Source organism: Ascidiella aspersa, chromosome 4 (genome assembly GCF_963924565.1).
Source record: "Ascidiella aspersa chromosome 4, kaAscAspe10.2, whole genome shotgun sequence".
Taxonomy (NCBI): domain Eukaryota; kingdom Metazoa; phylum Chordata; class Ascidiacea; order Phlebobranchia; family Ascidiidae; genus Ascidiella; species Ascidiella aspersa.
The window spans coordinates 17819197-17825196 of NC_139450.1; the positions used below are offsets into that span (position 1 = coordinate 17819197).

Consider the following 6000-nt stretch of genomic DNA (forward strand, 5'->3'; position numbering starts at 1 on the left):
GAGAAGAAGCGAGGCCAAACAAATTTGGAACTTTTTTGATGTTCCACAGGGAGGGTAGCTGACGTATAGAGAGCGACCATCCGTTTTTTGTTATTTAACGTGTTCGTTTTGCGTGTGATCTGGCTATTTCCTTTTCTCGTTTGCATCCTGCCAACCAAAGTCGTTGACTGGCCATTTAATTCCTATCGCATTCTATTTTCTTGGACGTTAGTTTTATTCGAATTCTACTGCAAACCAGATGCAACAAATGCACTCCTTATTATTACCGAGACGTGTTTTTACTGCGCTGTATAGGTTGTTTTATTGACAGAGGGGTTATGCTGAATTTTTTTAATAACAGTTGTTTTGTTAGTGGAGTTCAGTTAACACGGTGAGATTTAGAGATCAAGAAGTTAAGGACATGTTTTTTAGCGGCCTGCTCTTTGGAGTCAGATGTAGGCTATACAAAGGAACGTACGTGTAAGAGACTTATCGGCAGCCGTCGGCTCTTGCCTTACGTGCCAACAGCCCAGCACCTACTTACCCGTAGCAACTACTACACATCGTCCAATCGCTAAGCAATATGTTATTGTAGTGTTTATACAAACTATACATGATTACTTGATTTCTATGTAAACAATATTGTATAGTATACGACTTACGTGATTGTAAACAGAACTTGGCAGCGGAACACTATAGTGATCTGTAACCAGTCTGCATTCTGTATAAGAGGCGCACACCTTTTAGATCTCTAACGTGAGTATGAGATGCACTTTGGGGAATTTGAAATCATATGTCTAACTTGAGCCGTTATGAGTTTTGATCGCATATTAAAACATACCGGTAGCGCAATTTATACTGACTATACAAGCGATGGCTCGTTTTAAAAAAAGTGTGCCTTGTAGTTTATATCGTAAAAAAATCAACGATAAAGCTCTACAATTAGTTTCCTATATTCGTAAACATGAATATTAAAATGTTTTGCTGAAAGTGTGATTGCTCGATTGCTAAAGCCAATACAAGGACTATACAAAAGTTTCAGGTTATTAGCGGTACAGAGATTTTTTCGCCCAGGTGCGCACACCCAATATTTTTTCTAAAACAATTAATGTGTACACCTCAGGGAGTCTACCCGATCCGAACCGGAACCCAACCTGAACCGTTTTATGTACGATTTTAAGGAGCCAAACCGGAACTTAACCGAATATTTTCAAAAAAACAAACCTTAACCGAACCCGAACCTGTCAACAAAAGCGGCTCACTACAGCATGACGTCACAACTTCGATTTTATAGATTCAAGATATGCCATGTTCGAAATTTTATGAAAATAAATGAATACTTACTAAATAAAACGTTGATGTTTTGATTTTTCAGATATTTGAATCACGAGCTGCGAACCGGAAATTTATAAACCAGTTTGGAAAATAAATTTAGTCCAACCGGAGCCGAACCGGAACTTTTAAAATACTCGAAACCGAAACCGGATTCCGAAAAAATCCTTGAATCTGAACGGGAAAAGTCAAACGATTCGACTCCCTGGTAGGCTACACCTAAACTGATGTATTGCGCACTTTTTTTGAAAAAATAAAGCTAAACAGTGGTATAGGATTCTCTACATAAGTTGTGCAAAAAAACATACGGTAGTTGTACACCGGCACACCTCAAAAGTTGGTTCTGCACACCCGAGATTTTAACGCGAAGTGCCATGAAATGCAGACTGTATCAACTAATTTTAAGCTCAAAAGTAGCCTCGAGTTTTACAATTGTGTATATGTCACATTTAATAACAAAAATGAGAATCAATATTATTTCGGAGGAGGCTATTTGTACGGCTCGCTAAGTTGCCTAACTTCAAAAGGCTATTTGGACGGCTCGCTAAGTTGCCGAACTTTAAAATTCGCACTGCTGTAATCGGATGTGCAAAATTACAATACGATTTATTGCTGAAGCCGTGTAAAGTAGTTTTAATTGCGTTCAGTAAAGCAGTAATCCGTTTACCGAATTTCAGTTTAGTGGAGGCTACTGTAAACGGCTTTATCAATAAATCGTATTGTATTTTGCCTACCCGTGTACAACCAAAGGATATAGTCAGGCAACAATTTCTGGCAGATAATTTCAACGCCAAAATAAACACAATAAGGTATATTTTTTTAAATAACCCACCGTCCTAATTTCAAAAAAATATTAATAATCAATATTAGGCTAACATTCACTATGAAAATCAAATTAAAAATTTAATCGTAGATTAAACTATTTTCTAGGTAGCGCAGCGTAAACATTTCCAAAGATGTCTCGTTTGGTATAAATTGATTGGGAAGTATGGGATTTATCCTGCAAAAAAACGATAATAATATTCATAACGGATGGTGGCAATTATTCAAGGCCCCTAGTATTCTGAATATAGCCTAGCCCAGTGTTCGGCAAACTGTGGGCCGCGGCCCAAATGTGGGCCGCAGAGCCATTTTTGTAGGCCGCGAATCGGGCATGAAGGCTCCGTGTAACATTTCACCTTAAAAACAAATCCTGAATGCACCACTGTCTTTGTAGTGGTTTTACTCAGTGGGCCTTCAATAGCTCTGAAAAGAGTACTTTGGCCTAGCATAAATTAGAATCGAACGAAACTTTTACACGATAATTTTGAAAGGCTTAATCAGTTTGTCAAAGAGTTTTTGAAATTTCATATTTATCTATTAGAGGCCAATATCGCGATTTCTATAAAATAAACACTGACCAAAACTTAAGTTATTTTAAATGGCCTAAGTCCCAGTCAAGTTATTTGTAAAATAACTATTCAAGGCTTTTGCTAAAATAAAAAGTCCCAGTCGAAGGTATTAGATGCCCAAGTCAAGTCACAGTAAAGTCATTTGAAGAGCAATTCAACTTCAAGTCAAGTCATTAACATAATATATTAAAAGTTTATCTGTTAAAATTGATTAACTTTTCAGATTACGAACAATAACTCGACTAAAAATAACAAAAACGCAATATACAGCTAGCAAATTGTTTTACGTGCAAAAATGCAGATATATAAGTTGTACGGTAAGCGGTAACCCTAATTTATTGAAAGTAATGAAAATCCCTAATTTAAACCAAAGTTATCTGACACAATGACTTAAGCGATGAGAGGGCTGAAGTTACGGGAAGACGTGAGTCGCTGACACGTCCTTGTGTCTAACTCAAAAGGAGCAGGCCGCTAAAATACCTGTCCTTAACTTCTTGAACTTTAGACAAAGTCACCTCACTTAAAAGATATTGACCGTTCGGTATATATTTACAAACCTCAGAAGTACACACGATAAGGTAACGCGGGAATTTGAGCGGCTAGCAAATAAGCCGTAAAAGGCGCTAGGCCACGCGTCAGTGGACAACAATCACGTGCATAGTGACGTCAAATTAGGCAAAATAGAGTAATATTGCATGACAAATGCTACATTGACTTAAGTCCAAATCGAATCATTTTTCCGAAAGACCCTTAAGTCAAGTCATTTGAAAACAGTGACTTAAGTGCACTTAAGTCAAGTCATTGACCTATACGTCCTTACAACACTGGCGACGTGAGATCTTTTGGTCTGATTTTCGGATATAATATTTGCTGTCGCAGTTTTGATACATTTGTTTGTGTACGATTATGGTATAATTAGTAAAAAATATATTTTTTCGCTAATAACAAAAACTGTCGCAAGTCCAAAAATTACAATCGCATTTCTATCTTCTTTAGTTCTCGAGATACGAATTTCCTGAAAGTTGTTGTAAAACCGCTTTGTTTTTTAAGTGTTGTTGTATGCGTCCATTTACGACAGCTTTATGATTTTATGTTCGTTTTTTTACAACCTTTTTATGAAATACCCAAGTTCGAAAGTGTGAAACTGTGGAAAACAACAAAGTGATGTGAATTAATTATCATGGTATTAATGTTTCTAAGATCATTACAGGCCTGGTCATAGGCGCCAAACTTTTAAAATTACATGGGTTTTTTTTTAATTAGTACAAAATGCTTACTTGTCAATACACACCAACAATTAAACCAAAACCATAACAGTACTTTGGAAACCAACTTTGGAAACCAGTGCTTTTATATTATCACTGAAAGTACTGGTATGCGTTGTGTAATTTCGTATTAACAAATTGCAAATGGGTGCTCTAAAACAATAAAGTACAATATAATTATTGTGGGGATCAACTCTCATAACTAGGGCGAATATTTTTTGACTTGTCAAAAAAAGTCAAAATTTACACGTTAGGTCAAAATTTTTTAAGTCGAAATCGCTTAAAATTGCACATAAATCGCTTACAAAATTAAAAAAAATAAAGTCAGCTTTTTTGAATTGGTCGTTTGGTTATTTTGAAATTTATCTTTCATTTTATCAAAAAAAAATTAGTTTTGATATAAGTTTTAAGTCATTTTAACTGTATTATATCTTTATTAGAGCAATATACAGTATAAAAAATTTTTACATAGGCAACATTGTGCTTGTGCCCAGTTTGTAAAAAGGTTGCAGGCAGGTCAATTTGCATTGGCAGGCTGTAATAGAAAATTCAGCCAGTTTATATATCTTCAGGTGCGAACGGACACTTTCCCATATTTTTTTTATACTTTTTAATAGGAATTTGCGCACTTATTGTGAGTGTAACCTGGTAAAATTCCAGGGCGTTATTATGCTCTGAAAAAATTCAGGGCGCCTATAAACGCTCTACACACCCATGTTCGACGCCTATGGGCCTGGTGAGCTGATAAATATGAAGTATTGCAGAAGTCAAAGCAGCTACATAAAAGTTCTCATTACAGTGAAATATTTATATCTTCTGATTTAACTAAAATGCAGCAGGAAAAAGATTACAATCTTAGGCAGCAACTAAAAGCTCGAAGAGCAAACGGTGAAAGAGTGATCATAAAAAAGGGCAAACTACAGCTGGTAGAATAACTCAGCCATCTGTCCAATCCAGTACTTTACCACCATGTTTAAATCGACTAATCTCGGAAAGTAAAGATTGTTTTACATCTTGTTTATTATTTAATGCGCGCAGTATCGTTAAAAAAATTGGAGATCTTAAAGTTCTAGTGTGTTCAAATGATATCGGCATTATACTCGTTACGGAATCATGGCTACATACTGATATACAAGATACTGTTATAGCACTGCCTGGGTACTAAATACTGAGGAATGATCGCAGTTATGCTTTAGGGGGTGGGTGTCTAATGCATATTAGGAATGCTATCATTTTCGAAAGGTTAACAGAGGATGATTTTCAGCTGGATGAAAGTATTTGGGTCAAAATGCAAGTAGGCAAGTTTGAACTTGTAGTTGGTTTGTGCTACAGAAGTCCAACAAATCACAATGGTCATTACTTGATGAACATTATCCAATGAAACCTGAACACACATATGTGTATTTGCAACTGAAATTTAGCCCTTCTGAAGCTGCTTTTTGACCAACGATTACGGCTTACATATCATTAGGATACCGAAAGCCATTGCAGACTCTTCACCGAATCTGTCGATCAATGACGCAAGCAGGGCAGACTAGAAAAACAACTAGCCTGCAGTGAGGTTCGAACTCACGACCTCCGGTTAAGCCGGGACCGTCGCTCTACCAACTGAGCTATGCAAGCTCAGAAGGGAACAAGTCGAGAAACAACCATACGCCAATGCTTGCTCAACCATACGCCAATGAAATCTAGCCCTTCTGAAGCTGCTTTTTGACCAACGATTACGGCATAGCTCAGTTGGTAGAAGAGTCTGCAATGGCTTTCGGTATACTAATGACATGTAAGCCGTAATCGTTGGTCAAAAAGCAGCTTCAAAAGGGCTAGATTTCAGTTGCAAACACACATATGTGTGTTCAGGTTTCATTGGATAAGTACTGTGAATCCCCTTCAATTGAAGTTGCTTGTACTAACAGATTGAGCAAGCATTGGCGTATGGTTGTTTCTCGACTCGTTCCCTTCCGAGCCTGCATAGCGCAGTTGGTAGAGCGACGGTCCCGGCTTGACCGGAGGTCGTGAGTTCGAACCTCACTGCA

The 6000-nt window shown here is 37.2% G+C and overlaps 1 non-coding gene across 1 annotated transcript; it reads right to left on the reverse strand.

Annotated features, from left to right (window-relative positions):
• Positions 1-5515: 5515 nt before the first annotated feature.
• Positions 5516-5590, reverse strand: Trnap-cgg (transfer RNA proline (anticodon CGG)). The gene has a single exon. It is a non-coding gene; the product is annotated as a tRNA-Pro (tRNA).
• Positions 5591-6000: the final 410 nt, after the last annotated feature.